Source organism: Eleutherodactylus coqui, chromosome 4, assembly GCF_035609145.1.
Source record: "Eleutherodactylus coqui strain aEleCoq1 chromosome 4, aEleCoq1.hap1, whole genome shotgun sequence".
NCBI lineage: Eukaryota > Metazoa > Chordata > Amphibia > Anura > Eleutherodactylidae > Eleutherodactylus > Eleutherodactylus coqui.
The window spans coordinates 102918145-102937325 of record NC_089840.1 but is presented as its reverse complement, the minus strand read 5'-3'; the positions used below and the strand labels follow the sequence as shown (position 1 = coordinate 102937325).

The 19181-nt window shown below is 41.4% G+C and overlaps 1 protein-coding gene across 2 annotated transcripts in view; it reads right to left on the bottom strand.

The window, feature by feature from the left end:
- The window catches only part of TBL1X (transducin beta like 1 X-linked), a 299584-nt gene that overhangs the window by 195067 nt on the left and 85336 nt on the right, over positions 1-19181 (bottom strand). For both annotated transcript variants that reach the window (XM_066599924.1, XM_066599925.1), the window contains one exon: positions 5823-5903. The gene's annotated coding sequence lies outside the window, so the exon portion shown is untranslated. The remainder of the gene's footprint in view (positions 1-5822; positions 5904-19181) is intronic.

The following is a 19181-nucleotide window of genomic DNA, read 5'->3' as shown; positions in this document are numbered from 1 at the left end:
CCACTTGTCTCTGGATGGTGGACAATGAAACAGTTGGAGCTGCTCGTACTTGTCGGATGATCAAATGATCCTCTCTACTGATGGTCTTTCAAGGGCGTCCTGAGCCCAGTCACTTTGTGTGCCTGTTTTAATGCATCCACTGTTCCCAACACCTCCTAATAGCCTAGTCAGAACAGCCCAGGTGGCAGGTAATTCATTGATATGACTATTCAGCTTCTTGCAATCCAATAATACGCCTCCTCTTAAGCTCTGGTAACTTGGTGAAATCTCTTTGATTGCATCGTAGAGACGTCTAGTGGTCAATAAGCTCTAGACAAGCGGAAAAGACGTCACTGCATACAAGTAGCCTCTGAGAGCCTTTTTATAGGCCAAGGGTTGAACCTCTTTTAGGGCCTCAGGTGGCAAGATCATTCATCTAATCACACTACAACTCGAATCATTTGCATATCTGCCTGAGATGTAACTGCATGCATGTAGAAAAATGGCTACCCCTTCTAGGGGCTTGATTTTTTTTTACAAAGACTGTATTTTTGTATGGTCCATATCAAGAAAGCTTTTCATAGCATCTTTATACTACTGACTACAGACTACTTCAGACTACCAACACTGATGTGTTCTTCTGCTGGTACCCTAGGGAGCAGGGCTTTCTTTAGTTGTAGCTACAACTGTTCTGAACTCAATTATGCAACTAGCACATTCACAAAGAGCAATTGCCCCTCAGTACACATATAATTCCTTTCTTTATTATACTTAGTAGGACAGTATTAAATCATTTAGAAAATCCAAGAATGGAATTTCAATAACCAGCAAAGCAATGATAAGTCTCATTTTATTTACATGGGACTTAATACATATTGTGAATGCCAGATTCCTTTCCAATATTGAGTATCCTGATTTTCCTGGCTTGTGCTATGAAATAAACTAATGAAAGAACGGAAGGTCAAATTCAAAATGCTAATGGTTATAAATGGGATTAAGGAATGAAATGCACATCCAGATTGTTTGACTTTCTACTTTCCAAGGATTTCTGAGTCATTTTTAGAGTTTCCAAACAACATGGCCCCATTTGAATTCTAATGTAGAAATGTCATATGCACAATACTGGATTCAATTGCAAAAATCCATAATCTAACCTGCATTATTGCCAGAAAGGCCATAGCAACCACTATTACTATTGCTGCTGAAGTTTCCTATATCAAGGCTGAAATTAAAAAAACGACAATACATATAAATATTACTAGCTGATATACCCAGCTTCGCCCAAGTTAATTTGGTACAGATACTTATGTGTTGTTCGCATAGAAAATTTTATAAAGTTGTAATTTCTTCAGATAAATCGAGGGATAAAATATGTATACTCATAGAGGAGCGTTAGATTCTCCTCAGACTGCATGTACTGATGTCCCTCTGCAGAATGTGCCACCCCTCCCACTCTCCTCACTCAGTAGCCTTAAAGGTAATGGCCCTTTTTTTCAAAGTTACCTCCAGAATGGAGGTTGCAGCCCCTTCTTAGCCTTAAAGGTATGCTCTATCCCTGCAGCCCATGGCCACTTCCTTATGTACTTTACAGTGTTTCAGTATATGCACATAGAGGTCAGTTAGCTTCTTCTCAGGACATACACATAGAGGTGAGGTAGATAATTCAGTATATACACATAGAGGTGAAGTAGATTCTCTTCAGTATATGCACATAGAGGTCAGTTAGATTCTCCTCAGTCTATACACATAGAGGTGAGGTAGATTCTCCTCAATATATACACATAAAGGGGAGGTACATTCTCCTCAGTATATACACATAGAGGGGAGGTACATTCTCCTCAGTAGATACACACAGAGGTGAGGTAGATTCTCCTCAGTATATACACATAGAGGAGAGATAGATTCTCTTCAGTATACAAATGATTTCCTTAGGCTTTAGGGTTTCTGAGAAAAGAGTTATCTCATGTATCATGGATTTTTGCACAGTTTTTCCTACTTAGCATTAAATAATCAAGTTGCAACCCCCTTTACTTTAACTATTTAGGACCTAAAGAATGGTCGAGCCAAATTTCAAGTTTGTGCTGTAAAGATGTGTGTTATTAGCTACATTACATAAGGGGCCACTTACTTTCACAGTTAGAAGTGTATAATTAAGTTGTGACCCCTTTCCTCTTTCTATTTGGGATCTAAAGAATGGTCGTGCCAAATTTCAAGTTTGTATGACACCGGGAAGTTAGAGAATTAGATTAAGTACATTACATAGGGGGTCAGTGACTTTTGCACTTAGCATTAAATAATAATCGAGTTGTGACCCCTTTACTTTTCCTATTTAGGACTTAAAGAATTGTCATGCCAAATTTCAAGTTTGTACGGCATCAGGTAGTTAGAGAATTAGTGGTGAGTCAATTCATTCGGTCAGTAAGGGCTTTCGCCTTTATAAATATAGATATTATATATATCTCACCGGAGCTAATTTTTTGACTGGACTTCACATTTAAGAGCCTAAATCTTTTAATTTTATGCAGAAAATACGATTTAAGCTGAACAACACAGTATTACAGTCTATAGACAAAGAAGCAGATAATACTTCTACATATGCTCTTCTTTATACAACAAACACAGATTCTGATTGTCAGACTCCAGTCTGTTTAAAGGGTAGCTGTCAGCAGGTCCTTTACTGCATCTGATGTGCTTTGTATACAGAGTATTATACCCTGTACACAAAGCATAAAGAAGAAACACTGCTCAGTCCCAGGCAGGCAGTCGGTTTTGTCTGCCGAGATCGAAGAGTAAACAAGGCTGACAGTTTTACTGAATTCTCATCAGTCCCTTTTCTGCGCAACTACTTATAATCAGTTTTTAGAAAAGTGCACTTTTTGCATACAAAGTTGTGTCTATGGTCCTTTTCACACGGACGTGGGTGAGTGTGCCGCAGCTCGCATTGGACAGCACGCAGACACCCCATCCATGTGCTGTCCGATACCTGCAGGCAGTAGGCATTGCATGTCTTATTTTGGACCAGAATAGGACATGCTGCAATTTTTTTCACATGGACTATTGGTTTTTGTGATAAAACACCTATGTGAATAGCTTAATTGGCTATAAAGGGTCCATGTGCTATCCCTGAAATACAATGGCCCTAAGGATCCTTTTGTGCAGGCGGATTATTGAGCGCAGATTGACGATATTAGCTTGTTGGCCGGCACTTGCTATTTCCATTTTCATGAAACAATCATCATGACTACATGTGAGCAAATGATCAGTTGTTCTTGTACAGCTTCATTATCGTTAGCAGCAAACACCCCATTTACACGGGTAGATGTGCTACTGACAAATGATTTTAATGTACGCATAAAAGATGCAATCAGCCTACAAATGCCTGTTTCCTCAGTTGTCTTGTCTGATCTCTTGGAAGTTTACATAGCGAAATGATTGGAAATGAATTTTCATATGAATTTTCCTTCGGCCAATTATCGGCCAGTATAAAATAGCCTTACCAGTTGAACACATAAAAAAGAGCCATCATAGAATGGTAGAGTTGGAAGGGACCTCCAGGGTGATCGGGTCCAACCCCCTACTCAATGCAGGATCACTAAATCATCCCAGACAGATATTTGTCCTGCCTTTGTTAGAACACTTCCATTGAAGGAGAACTCACCACCTCCCGTGGTAACATGCTCCACTCATTGATCACCCTCACTGTCAGAAAGTTTTTTCCAAAATCTAATTTGTGACATCACATGGTTACATAAATCATTATACATGATAACTTTTCTTATACTGGAGACTTTACCCCAGGTGTGTAACTGTACAGATTGCAGAACTAGTAGTCACTACTGGGCCCTGGAGCTAATATAACCCAAAGACCCCTGTGCCAAACAAGACACTACTATTATAAATGGTACATGGTGGATGGTGCCCTGTTACAGATTTTGCATTGGGGCTAAGAGCTTCAAACTATAGCTCTGCTATACCCTATGCTAGTGTTTCCCAACTCCAGTCCTCAGGGACCGCCAACAGGACATGTTTTCACGTTTTCCTCAGTATTGCACAGGTGATGTAATTATTGTCGGTGCCTCAGACATTGCCACAGCTGTTCTTACTATAGGAGATCCTGAAAACATGACATGTTGGGGTCCCTGAGGACTGGAGTTGGGAAATACTGCCCTATGCCCTACGCAGTCTGTAAAAGCAGAGGACATTTCCCCAGTGTCTGAAAGATAATAGATATGTCCGCGAATTTTTTGAGGCTGGTAGAACTTGAGGAGGTCATTATGACTGTAATTAGCAACATTTTACAGCTCACAGTAAATACTGCTTATGAGTTCATATCACTATGTGACCTGCAAACAGGTATTAGCCAGGCCATTATTACATGGCCCGTAATACATTCTATTTTCATGCGAGTTTTGCGCGACTTACAATGTACAAAACTTACCAAGAGAAAAAACCTATTATTTTAAATGGGTCTGTTTACATGTGCGATTTTTCTCTTGTAGCAATGCTGCAAGACTGAAAACTTGCAGCACGCCCTATTTTTCTGCGAATCTGCAGTTATTTCCTATAGGTGAGTTAAATAATCGCACATGCGAGGGTGATGTGATTTTTACATTTTCCTATTAAAATAACTTGCGACTTTCACGCGCATGCAACGTGTCTTCTCGCAAAACACATCGTACTCGTGGGCAAGATCACAAGTTTTTGAGCATAACATTGGTCAGATTTCCTCGGACTGATATCTTGCTTGCCCATATAAATATGGCCTTACTTATAATCTTTATAATTCAGTATGGTTTTCCGATGGGTTCGTTAAAAAAGTTGGCTGTGATTTTTTGATAAGTTGTTCAGAAAAATTAAAAACTCAGGTTGGTTACTTTGCTCTGCATACAATGCATGTAATCTAGGATGTGGGACCGGGTGACTTTGACCAAGTTTCATGACTTTTTCTTCTACACCCTTTTGAGGGTCCTTCTCACAATGGGCAGTTTTCATGCAATTTTTATACGTATTTCCATTTTTTGTAAAAACGATATTAGTTCCAAAAAGAGAAAGTCTTCCCCCTAACTTAAAGGGGTTGTCCCGCGGCAGCAAGTGGGTCTATACACTTCTGTATGGCCATATTAATGCACTTTGTAATGTACATTGTGCATTAATTATGAGCCATACAGAAGTTATAAAAAGTTTTTTACTTACCTGCTCCGTTGCTAGCGTCCTCGTTCCCATGGAGCCGACTAATTTTCGCCCTCCGATGGCCAAATTAGCCGCGCTTGCGCAGTCCGGGTCTTCTGCTCTCTTCAATGGAGCCGCTCGTGCAGAATGCCGACTCCGTGTAGCTCCGCCCCGTCACGTGCCGATTCCAGCCAATCAGGAGGCTGGAATCGGCAATGGACCGCACAGAAGAGCTGCGGTCCACGGAGGGAGCAGACCCCGGCGGCCATCTTCAGCAGGTAAGTATGAAGACGCCGGACCGCCGGGATGCAGGTAAGTGCTGAGCGGTTTGTTTTTTTAACCCCTGCATCGGGGTTGTCTCGCGCCGAACGGGGGGGGGGGGGGGGGGTTAAAAAAAAAAAAACCCGTTTTGGCGCGGGACAACCCATTTAATAATAAAGTTATGAGATCATAGTCCCAAAATTTTTTACACTGTAGTTACATCAATAGCTAGAAGTATCTTATCTACAGACAGTAGAACTTTCTGGAAGCAAGCACCATCTTCATCTAAGCAACAATAAAATTAAAATCAATTCTAGTGATCTCTAACATGATTTTCTGATGCTAACAGATGAAACATACAATTCGGTAAAGCATTCCTGAGTATCTGTAAAAATATATATCAGTCCACTTACACTGAGGATACAGGTTGCCAATCCACGTTTTCTTCTATTGTTTGTATCCTTTACCAGAGCCAGTTTTCAAACAGGTGGTACCTACAAAGAAAGGTAAAAATCCAAGTTATCTTTAGTGAAGGCAGACCTCTAAATGCATGGGCATTGCACTACAAAGTGTATGGATATTGAAGGCCACTAAGAGTCCCATGGTCATATAAAAGCACAAAGTCACAGAACTAAGAGATCATTCCTAATACGAGTCGGGTGTGTCTAATGTCATATAGTAGTGATGTCCAACCTGTGACTCTTTAGCTGTTGAGTTGTAGCTTACAAATACCTTGAGGGCTACAGGTTGGGAACCATTGCCTTATAGTACATACATTAGGGGATAACCACACAGCCATATTTTGCCTCCATTTAACATACAGAATTTGGAAGTGTGTCCTGGCCTGACCGCGGCTTTCCTGACCTGAACATCATAGGAGCATATTATGCTCAGAGTTGGAGTCAGGAGACCCATGGTCATGTCGAATTCCGTACATCGAATGGAGGCAAAATATTCCGAATTCCGAATGTTGAATGGAGGCAAAATATGGCTGTGTCGTAATTCTGTTTTGTAGTCGAAGGGGAAACTTTATATCTAGAACAATTGATTGACAAAAAGTTCCACCTTCTCTTCTCAAATAGTATCTGTAGACCAACTTAAGATGCATTGCTTGAGACTTAATTAGTTTGACAAGTTTGGTCTAAATAAACACTGCATTGGAGTGAATGGTTCCAAATGTATTAGTAGGCAATAGCCCCTTCCTGTCCTCTGTTTAGTCTTGTAATACATTTGATGGGTCTTCTGTCCATGCACCGCTATACGAAATCTATGGCAGCCAAGAGCTGGCATAAATACCGGCTTTAATTTACAAGACTTTATGGTGTTGATTATGCTAACTCTGACATTCTGTGTGAGGCCACACCTACTGTTGTTAATGCCAACCCCCTTTTTCACAACTTTTCAAAAGTAGCAATTAAAGGTATAAGTTACACATTTTAACATAGAAGACGGCATTCATCAATGTTGGTGACTTTATATGCCAGAAACATGACATAAAAGTTTATGAAAGCTGTCCTATAGTGTTTTTTTTTAGTCTTTGACCACACCCATATGACCATAAATGCATGACACTTCCAAAGGTTTACTTGTTCAAATAAAGATGTGAACAGGTGATATACAGTCTGCAGATAAATAAGTCATATCATATCTAGATAATCAATGAACACATTGACAGAGAGCATGGCTTAGATAAATAGTGTATACATTTACTAAATGAACTGCCAAGGTGCAATGTAGTGCCTGAACAGTGCCATACAGTGACTATATAATGCCATTGCCATAAATTGTCTAAATAAATAGTGCACATGCACATTGCTCATAGATAGTGCTATATAGTATTCTTATAAATAGTGCATGTTGGGCGCCATGTCTCCTTAACAGAGCCAGCCACATGCCCGCAATAACTTTGAAAACCGCAACTCTCTACTAAGGCCGCCTGCAGACGAGCGGGTCGGATCCGGCAGCGAGAATTCTCGCCGCGGGACCCGACCCAAGAGCCTGCAGGGACGAGCGCGTACTCACCTGCGCCTGGCGGCCCCGGCTCTTTCATGTGCCGGCTGCGGCGCAGCCGGCGCATGCGCAGACCGGAGCCGGCGACCGGGTGAGTGCGAGCCCCGCACAAAAATAGGACATGTCGCGGTTTGTTTGCCGCGCGAGATTTCGCGCGGCCAAACAGCGGCCGTCTGCATAGGAGTGCGTATTGTAATGCACTCCTATGCAAACTTTCAGTGGCGGAAATCCCGCGGGAAATCCCGCCGCGGGATTTCCGCCCGTGTGCAGGCGGCCTTACATTTCTGCAAGTATTCTGCATTCTGCAATGACAGGAATGCTGACTTCTAGTTAGACCTTTAAAGTTTTGATGACCCTCTGCTGTTTCAAGACCTCGGACTCTGCAGGTCAAATGAAAGGACACATTACAGTGCTCTGTTTTGGAGACAGTTCCACTGCTTCCAGGAACACAAGTGCATTTAAATGATAGGAGCTTGGATGCATAGAGATAAACTTTCTTCTGTCTTTATTTAATACTTAGCATTCGGCACTTGATACCAAGGGAAACTTTTTCCTTTTGTTGTAGATAGCTGGTGGCTGGGTGAGCTGTCTATTGTCTCAGTCGTGTATCACAGAGTGCAGAACAAAGCCAATAATTGTAAATGTAAGCCCTTTCACAGAGAAGACTTTATTAAAACCTAAATTTTATTTGTATACTTATAAAAACGCATATACACAGGGCACACTCTAGGGGCATGGAGAAGCCAACAAGACAGTGTCGGCGCCCACACGAACTAGATGAGGACAAATCTCAACGAAAGCACAAAAAATGAAAAGGAGGACTACTGGTCTCTCATGGGGTCCATTCCTGGCAGCCCTTAAAAATTCCAAGACTGATTATCTTGGTGCTAAAAATAGTGCATTGCAGTGTTTTTGGATTTTGTCTCAATTGTTAGCGTGCATGTCGTGCCCATACAGATACAGAAGGTGGGCGCGAGGGTATAGTAGATAGATGTTTAAGATAAAGCGTCAGCAACCTACTTAAATACGGTACTTAGTTACTGGCCCTAACACCAGCAATCGTAAATTTTACAATTTCAAGGAGTCATGAGCTCCAATTTGGCAACTCAATCACAAGGAATCACAGATTTTATGACTCCAAGGGATAACAAGCTCAGATGTGACAACTTTACGCATTTCACCATGGATATCGTGGATCTTCAGGAAGTTTAAAGGAGCTATGCACTTGAGCGGCCATGTGATCAGTGCAACAAGACCAAGGTGCCGACATTAAATTGTCGTCTGATAGTGTTGGTAATTGAGGTATATCCTCCAATTCACCCACCTCCTTTACTTCTCTAACCTAGGGATATGGTATTGCTTTTCCCTTCACCCGGATTCAAAGGTATGTATGATCCCTTCTCCCGATGCAACTAACTAAATGCTAGTAGCTTCTTATGTGGTATTTTTGGCCTGTCCTGATGAAAGGTTTGCTCATACTTTAAGGTGCCAAACGGAAGCAGACATGCTTCATACCCTGCAAAAAGCCCTAGGTTCGCTTTTAAACTAACAAGCGGATTAATACCCCTATTCGCATTGCAATCAAAGACCCTGATGACCCATAATGGTGTGTCAATCCCCATCCAAGTATAGCGAGCAGCAAAAAAGAGTTTCCCCCATTCAAGATTCCCTAGTTAGAAAAAGGAGTATTCCCCCATTAGAGATTCCCTCTTTAAAAAAATAATAAAAAGGAGAAGCATAACCCATAGCCTTGATGGTAGGTTTGGGAATTGTCTATTGTCTCAGTCAGCCTATCAGAAGCTTGTTTAGAGTACTTATTCTAGCTCCTCTTTGCAGAGGATGCCGGTAATATATTAGTATAATGGTCCTGCTCAGTAGTCAGGTATATTTTGGTTTTGTGCTTCTGAGTGTTCTTTTCTGCGCCTTCCTTGATAGGACTTTGGGTTTCAGACTTTGATTGTCTGCTTCTCCCTCTGGTTCTAGCTTTTGTAGTGCTTGTTATCAGACCTTGTTTTATTTGTCTAATCTGTCCCCCTCTGTCTTCATATATTCTCTTCCATTTGACACCTAGATATATCTAGAGAGTTATTTTAGATTGCAGATGCAGGTTCACTCTTTTCGGGGCTGTTGCTCCAATTTATTGGCAGGTCCAGTCAGGGTAGATCAGAAAATCTCTTAGACCTCACCTCCTTTCCTTCATCCCACAGTTGTCTTTTCTTGGATGTCTAGCAACCCCATAAACCCCTTGAGCTTTACACAAATTTGAGCCTGGTTCTGTCCCCTGTTTCTGGACAGAACGGGATGGATGTGGTAAAACCAATACTTGCTATGAGACCTTTCCTTCCTCTTTATTTATCAATTTTGCTTATGACAATTAAGCCAGGTGGAACTAAAAAGCCAGATATTACTTTTTCAACTACTAATTTAGACCATCTTTATAAACAGTGCCAACAGTTTTGTGCCAATACAGTTCTTAATGGATTCACATTATTTGTGCTACAGTTTTGGTGTTGACATAACTAAAAGTGGTTGTTTGAGGCTTTCTTCAAAGTTAGTGACACACTTGCTCATGGGATGCGTGGGGTATCACAGCCTAGCCCCCTCACTTTAACGGAGCCGATTTGTAATACCTGACAGCATATGGACAGGTGTGGTGATGTTTCTAGAAGGAATAAGCCCTTGCTTTTCTAATCCTGGTCAACATTTTAATGTTGGCATTATATTTCTATTAAGAGGGTTTGTGTATTAGTCGTAGAAATATGTTCCACAGATGCGTTTAAGTGATAACTATTGAAAAGTAGTCCAAAGCAATTCTTTTTTTTTACTGCCTCATTTTATGTAATCGGCCTTTTGTGTGCCTTACATAATGGTCATTTTCTATACCTACAGAAATAGATAGAATTTACAGTTCTCGTTTCTGTGAGTAACCTGAATAGTGAAGCATTTACTGTATTCTACAAATTCTCCTTATTATTAAAGGGGTTTCCAGTGAAATAGTTCATAGGTCATCAATAGTTGATCGGCTGGGGTCTTTCACTTGGGACCCCGACCGATCAGCTAATGGGGCGCATGCTGTCAGCGCTGCAATAACACAGAGGTCGGCGCAGTGGCCTCCGCGCCGACCTCTGTGTAGTGGCCGGCGCTAGTAACTGCAGGCACAGCTCTCATTGAAACTAGCTTTTCACAACAGTGGCACAACTTTTCTGAGTGGTTCTTAACAGGGCTTTGGGACCTTACCTTATGCCAGAATGGGTCACTGAGCAGCAACTCTCTGCTATAGCCTGTCAGACAAACACGCCCTGATTTAAATGGCTAGGTAGCCTAATGAGCTCTAGATGTGTTATTTTTTTCATTGAATTGGGCATCTGAGTGCACATTGCACGCTTCCCATAGACTTCTAAGTGGAATTTTAGTTTGCGCAGGAAAATAGAGCATATTCCATTTTTTGTGGCCGCACAAAGTGTGCAAGCAAAATCAGGGAATGTGTATGAGCCCAACGACATAAATGAGTTGTAGTCTCTGCATATTGCGCGCAAATACGCCTGTGTAAAGGAACCCTAAAGGCCCATTTACATACAAAGATGATCGCTCAAAAGATGGCTTTTGAGCAATCATTTTTCATTCCCTACTAATTGGTACTAATGCCAATTAGTAGCTTATTAATGCATGTGAGCCACTGGGAGCTATATTCAGAGAAAAGCGGTGGTCTGTTCTCTGAATACGTTCGCTTTGTTCTGCCACGGGGCTGAAAGTTGAGACAATGTTATTAGCGCTCCCCACGGGGAACACAGTATGAAGTCCCTGCTATCAGCTCTTCTGCCGAACAATGGATTTTATGCCAAAGATAAAATCATTGTTCGGCAGAAAAGTGAAAGATGGGCACATTTACACACAACGATTATCATTCAAAAGATGGCTTTTGAGCAAATTTTCAGCGATAATCGTTGTGTGTAAAAGGGCCTTCAGTCTCTTTTGGAAAGGAGGGCTTTCCTGGAGGTCTCTTTAAGGGATCACTTAATATAACTTACAATGGTACAACTCACTGGCGTACGGTGAGGGGAAGCAGGGGTCGCAACGGCTGAGGGGGCCCAGTGGACCGGCGCTGTCGGCCGTATGATGGCTGAGAAGGGAGAGGGGAGGAAGGAGAGGAGAGAGACGGGAGGCAGCGTCACAGGTCGGCAAGAGCAGAGGGGAGGGCTGTTACACATGGAGTCGGCAGCCAATTACAGGCTGCAGACTCCCACGGCGCGTGGCCCTCCCACTGATAGGTGTGGCTGTGAGTGGTGTACAGCCGGCCTTAGGCTAATTTCACACGAGTGAGTCTGATATTGGGCCGTGAAACTATGCCCCCTATCACACTCACTAACGTATGCTGTGCACACAGATGTGAGGGGTTATTGTGTTAAAACCAGCTCGCATCACATCATCATATTCTCGTGTGATGCAGAGAAAAAACTAAAACATTGCTCATCTGTATGATCATATTCAAAAGAATGTGGTTCATATTCATGTGCGATTTGTACGTCTTGCAACGCACATATATTGCGCAATTTTTGCGGCCGTGTGAAAGCAGCCTAAGACATTACTAACAGGTTTTTACGTAGTCAAAGAAAGGAGTCCTGATGAGAAGGCTTACGCCAAGGGGCTAGATCATGTTTGCAAATTAGCACGGTTTAGGTATAGGTACGGGTACAGATGGAGGAGGAGGGGCCCAGCTGAACTTTTGCACCCGGGCCCCTTAGCCTTTAGGTACACCCCTGGTACAACTAATTGCTTTGCAAAACATGGGGCAACACTTTGAAATTCACTTGATGAGCAGGAGGAGGAATAACTAACTAGACTTGATACTGTCCCACTATGCAATTAGTTTACACACTGCTAACCTCAGAGGAGTAGGCCCTTCGGTAGACCACCAGGCAGCCAGTCTCTCTCTGACCGCTGTACACTCCAACTGTGGGATGGTGCAATCACAGTCCATGTTTAATCAGTGACTCCCAAAGTCTCATAGAATCTGCCCACCAGCCCACTGACTTCTCTTACAACAGCTGTGCTCAAGTCTGTTGCACAGCATCGTACAGGCTCTCTAGTTTTTCACAGTTTCTCTCTCTAGCCCACCAGCTTGCCTCATGGTGGCTACTCAGTCTCTGCCTGCAGCGCCCCCGGCTATTGTCACTGCAGTTGTATGTGGGCTTGCAGCAAATCCCTCAGGCACTACATGCGGCTTCTGCCACACTTTTCATTCTACTGTCAAACTCTCAGTTTTATGCCCCCTCCTGTCAGCATCATTTCTCAATGCTAAATCTTACTTCAGGGTCTGCATTGTCCGCCTCTGGTTTGTGTACACAGCCTTGCTATGGGGAGCATTACTATAGAAGCTGCTTTTGCTCAATCAAAGTTGGTACCAGATTAGTCCTTTCGAGCAACCGATTAAGGGCGAGCACCCACTGGCGTTTGCGTTTTCCGCGTTTCCCGCGATTTTTCCGCGCGTTTTTCGCGGCGTTTTCGAGGCATTTTCGCGGCTTTTCCATTAATTTCCATTGACTTTCATGGGTGCATTAGGAGAAAAATAAGGACACATATGCAACTGATAGTTCCTATGTTAAAAACGCAAACGCAACGCAAAAAAAACGCCAGTGGACAGGAACACATGTTATCTCTATGCCTGTGCAGGAAAAACGCAAAACGCAGGTAAAAAAACGCCAGTGGGTGCTCGCCCTTACACATACATAAAACCTCTGATCATGTCATATTAAAACAAGAAAAAATCTTCAGCCCATTGTCATCTTTTTTTTTTTACACAAATTATATTGCAAAATGCAGGCGTGCAACTAAAATTCATCTACTCAATAGCAATATTTAATGTGGGCCCCCACCCTCAAGAAACGAAATAGCAGCATTGCAAACAGCAGTATGGTCATGTTTACATAAACAACTATTAAAAGGGTACATAGTTATGTCATAGTAATATCATAGTAATGTCATAGTAGTATCATAGTAATATCATAGTAATATCAGTAATTATATAGTAATATCATAGTGATGTCATAGTAATATCATAGTAATGTCATAGTAACATCATAGTAATATCATAGTAATATCATAGTGATGTCATAGTAGTATCACAGTAATATCATAGTAATATCAGTAATTATATAGTAATATCATAGTAACATCATAGTAATATCATAGTAATATCATAGTGATGTCATAGTGATGTCATAGTAATATCATAGTAATATCAGTAATTATATAGTAATATCATAGTAATATCATAGTGATGTCATAGTAGTATTATAGTAATATCATAGTAATATCAGTAATTATATAGTAATATCATAGTAATATCATAGTGATGTCATAGTAGTATCACAGTAATATCATAGTAATATCAGTAATTATATAGTAATATCATAGTAACATCATAGTAATATCATAGTAATATCATAGTGATGTCATAGTGATGTCATAGTAATATCATAGTAATATCAGTAATTATATAGTAATATAGTAATATCATAGTAATAGCATAGTGATGTCATAGTAGTATTATAGTAATATCATAGTAATATCAGTAATTATATAGTAATATCATAGTAATATCATAGTTATGTCATAGTAATATCATAGTAATGTCATAGTAATATCAGTAATTATATAGTAATATCATAGTGATGTCATAGTAATATCATAGTAATGTCATAGTAATATCAGTAATTATATAGTAATATCATAGTAATGTCATAGCAACATCATAGTAATATCATAGTAATGTCATAGTAATGTCATAGTAACATCATAGTAATGTCATAGTAATATCATAGTAATGTCATAGTAATATCATAGTAATGTCATAGTAGTATCATAGTAATACCAGTAATAATATAGTAGTATCATAGTAATATCATAGTAATGTCATAGTAATATCATAGTAATATCATAGTAATATCAGTAATTATATAGTAATATCATAGTGATGTCATAGTAATATCAATAATTATATAGTAATATAGTAACATCATAGTAATATCAGTAATTATATAGTAATATCATAGTGATGTCATAGTAATATCATAGTAATGTCATAGTAATATCAGTAATTATATAGTAATATCATAGTGATGTCATAGTAACATCATAGTAATGTCATAGTAATATCAATAATTATATAGTAATATAGTAACATCATAGTAATGTCATAGTAATATCAGTAATTATATAGTAATATCATAGTGATGTCATAGTAATGTCATAGTAACATCATAGTAATGTCATAGTAATATCAGTAATTATATAGTAATATCATAGTGATGTCATAGTAATATCATAGTAATGTCATAGTAATATCAGTAATTATATAGTAATATCATAGTGATGTCATAGTAATGTCATAGTAACATCATAGTAATGCCATAGTAATATCAGTAATAATATAGTAATATCATAGTGATGTCATAGTAATATCATAACAGTGTGAACAGTTGAAACAACAGGGTAGAGCTAAATAGCAGAAACTTGCTTTATCCCCCCCCCCCCTCCTGCCCTTAGCCTCTGCGCCCGTACTACAGCAGTTGCAGTGGTTGTCTATGGTAGTGAGTGTAACAAAGCCCCAAGTACTTTATATTCCTGTAGTCAGGGACAATCCATCTACAGTAATTGGAAGATGCATATTTTTCTTATTTGCTTTGCTACATTTAATTAGGAAATACACACTTTTATGTAACTTCTAATAATTGCAGTTTAATAGACTTTTTATGAATAAGTGCCCTGCGTGCAGTTCTGGCGGCCTCGTACATCTGTTATCACCAGCTAGATTATTGATCTTGCTAGCTTGTGCAACAGAGGATGTGAGATATAGAAGGTTGCATAACTCTGTGATAAATGCGCCTTGTAATTCACTGCAGTTTCTAACATATGTAAACTTAGATAGGAAGAAGATAATTGGAACAGAATGCATCGCACGATACGCTTCCACTCCTCGCTGATGACCTCATGTAACCTGCCTTTATATATTCCCGGCTTCAGCTAATGCAGTTAGTATTTTGTTCATTTCCAGAAGCACTAAAACATTGAATAACGAGTAAAAGAAAACATTTCTTAGGGCGGCTTCATATGGGCGTCGCTGATTTTGCGCATGCCTTAGCGCAGCATATTTCTGCTGTGAACGAGGCTTTTTTGTGCACATATCGGCGTATTTTACTGTCCTTTTTGCACACAACATGTTTTTTTGCACACAAATTAAAATGGCTATTTAGCCTAATGATGTCTTCTTTTTCCCACTGCACTGCACCATCTATTGCTCATCTCTTTGTGTATTGCGTGCGCATTTTCAAACCCCCAATAAACTGCTATGAAATGAAAATGAGCAAATTGAAATCAATGGATTCTATTCTCTACATATTGCGCATAGAAATTTTGCATATACAGAAACGTGTTAACACACATCCATGTGGAGCCGCACTAAGGCCACCTTCACATGGGCAAGAAAATAGAGCGAGATCTGTGCATTGCGAGGCATAACTAGCATGTCCTATCTTTGGACGTTCCCTCATGATTGTTTTCAATGGGGCCGCCGTCAGCATTGCCCCATGTGCTAGGTGCACACCAGTGTGATGTGAGCTTTCCCATTGAGAACAGCCGGAAACACTATGATCCTGCGCCGTGGCTGGCAGCCGCTCCAGAGGATCACTACTTCCCCGAACACAAAAAAGCCTCGCATCCGCTGGGATAAAAAAAAAACCTGTAAATCTTGTTATTTGTATAGCACCAACTTATTGCACAGTGTTCAGGTAATTTATTTATTATGCCCAACCCAGCTGGTTACCCATTTTACTGACCTCAGAAGGATGGAAGGCTGAGTCAACCTTGAACCGGCTACCTTAACCATGCGGCGAGTGAACTCACAACCTTCAGGTCATGAGTGAGAGCTTAGGACTGCATCTCTGCTGCCTTAACACTCTGCTCCACATGAGGATATTGCATGTTGGCAAGCACGATATTGGGACGTGTTTCACAGCCCGATATCGCACTAGCCTGTGTGAAGCTAGTCTTAGGGCTCCTTCAGACAAGCACATTTTAGCACGTTTTGCACTCGGAAAAATCCTGCGCACAAAATATGGATTCAATGGTTTCGCTCTCTTTTCTCACAGGAGCAAAAAAATAGGACTTGCTCTATATTGTGCGCATTTGTGCACCAAAGAAGCCTATAGAGGTCTATGGAAAGTGCGCACACATGTACGCGTGTGACTTATCAGAACTGTGTTGGCATCTGTCTTGTTTTATGTTACCTGGATTTGTAAATAACTAAGTTTGCATAAGTTTTTCCCTTGAGAGCTGCAGCAACTCTCCTTTTTTAGGCCTCATGTCCATGGGGAAAATTAGGCCCACTATGGATTCTCCATGGAGAATCAGCAGCGGGTCCCTCCTGCCTCGCGGACATGAGGGCTGAAAATAAGAATAAACTCTCCTGCTGCAGGCCATGCAGGTCTTCCCTACTTCGTGGCCGGACCTTCTCTTTTCGGACCGGCGGATGTACTCGGCACGCCGGCTGCGTGCCGCGCGCATGCGTCGGGCACATCCGCCGGGCCGAAGAAAGAAGTTTCCAGCCGCGAAGGAAGGAAGAAAGACCTGCATCGCCCGGAGCAGGTGAGTTTAAGTCAGGCGCGGGTCTCCTGCATTTCCAGACGGCTTCCATAGGCTTCAATAAAAGCCTGTGGGAGACCCGCACCTAAATGGAGCATGTCCGGATTTTTTCCTACACGCGGGACCCGCGCCTGCAGGGAAAAATTACATCCACAGGTATTTAACTACCTGCGGGTGTCTAATGCATCCCTATGAGGTGCGGATCCGCGTGCAGGAAAAACGCTGCGGATTTAAAATCTTAATTTGCCTTAGGCCTCATGTCCACGGGGAAAAGAAGAATTAAAATCCGCAGCGGATCACCCACATGCGGATCCGCGCCCCATAGGGATGCATTGACCACCCGCAGGTAGATAAATACCCGCGGATGGTCAATAAAAGTGAATTAAAAAATTTCTGGTGCATGAAAAAAAATGGACATGTTCCATTCAGGTGCGGGTCTCCCGCGGGGACGGTTCCCGCAGGCTTCTATTGAAGCCTATGGAAGCCGTCCGGATCCGCAGGAGACCCGCGCCTGAATTAAACTCACCTGCTCCGGGCGATGCAGATCTTCCTTCCTTCGCGGCAGGATCTTCTTTCTTCCGCCCGGCGGATGTGCCCGGCGCATGCGTGCGGCACACAGCCGGCATGCCGAGCACATCCGCCGGGCCGAAGAAAGAAGATCCAGCCGCGAAGAGGGGAAGACCTACACGGTCCGCAGCAGGTGAGTTTATTCTCTTTTTAATGCCTCATGTCCGTGGGGTAGGAGGGACCCGCTACGGATTCTCCATGGAGAATCCGTAGCGGGCCTGATTTTCCCCGTGGACATAAGGCCTTGCTCGTTACTATACTCTGCGTGCCGAGGAGTCTGAACCAACTGGAGCCGGTGAGCTGTAGACAGAAGCCAATATGCCAGAGCTACTCTGAGTATACACAACATTTTTGGTCCAAATATCTGCAGTATTTGTATGATACATGTCTAGCTTTTTCAAAAATAACTGAAACTATGTGTTTGCGGTATATGAGGTTGGCTAAGAAATGGCGCAATTCACTGATATTTTGGGTGCCTGTATTCAACACAGTTGACAGAGATTTAATAAAGTCTGTGTGAGATTTAATAACGTCTCAAAAATGCGCCAATTTTTCCCAAATAACATGGCATAATATAATGTGAGATGTTTCTCTTTCTTATGTCAGCCATGGCTGGAGTACATGTACATATTTTGTCTGGCTTTCTAATGCCATGAATGCCACTTTATACCAAGCAGCAGTCTGCCAACATTCAAACTCAACTTTCAGATTGGCAATTTATGATTTTATGTTACATTACTTCATTTTCTTCGTAATATAAATGTTATTAATTTTTAAAAAGGCAATTGCCATGAAATAATCACTGATCCTATGAATGCTTTTCATTAGCTAGTATGTGCAGCCGCAAGGATTGACGTGAGGAACAGGTAAACAGCCTCATTATAGCAGCTTCTCCACTTTCATGGTTTATGCTTCTTTTGTGGCATTAATTACATGATGTATATGTAGTATAATTTGAGACAAAAGCCAGCACAAATATGAGTAAATGCATAAGCCTTCTTCCCACCTGCTGCCAACACCCCTCCAATCGGCGCACCATATGATGAAGTCTTTCAACTTTTCCTTTGACTGTTTTAAACAACGTAAACATCGCTGAAAGCAGATAATTATATTGTCCCAAAGATAGCGGAACGAGATAATGATACTTTCTAATACTGAGTAAATGAGAAATGATTCCCTCATTGTCAAACATTTGCATGTTGGCTTTTCAAAATGTGGATGGGTTGTACATGGAGACAGACTCTAGTTCAGCTCCACTCCGCTGTCAGACATGGGATCTAACAGCTTTAGGCTTTATTCACATGAGCGTATATCGGCCGCGTTTTCACGGCCGGATGATATACACTACCATCTGGGGCATTTGTTCACCTGAGCGAATTTACGGCGCGTAAAGACGTTGCACTGTAAAAAATGGAACATACGCGACCGAAATGTACGCTGGGTAAAAAGATAGTTCTGGTTCTATATGCCGGTGGGTCCCATAGACTCCTATTGAAACTGGAAAAAAAGCGGAGACAGTTTAGCGGCATCCAATGCTGCGAAAAGCTCACAGGTGC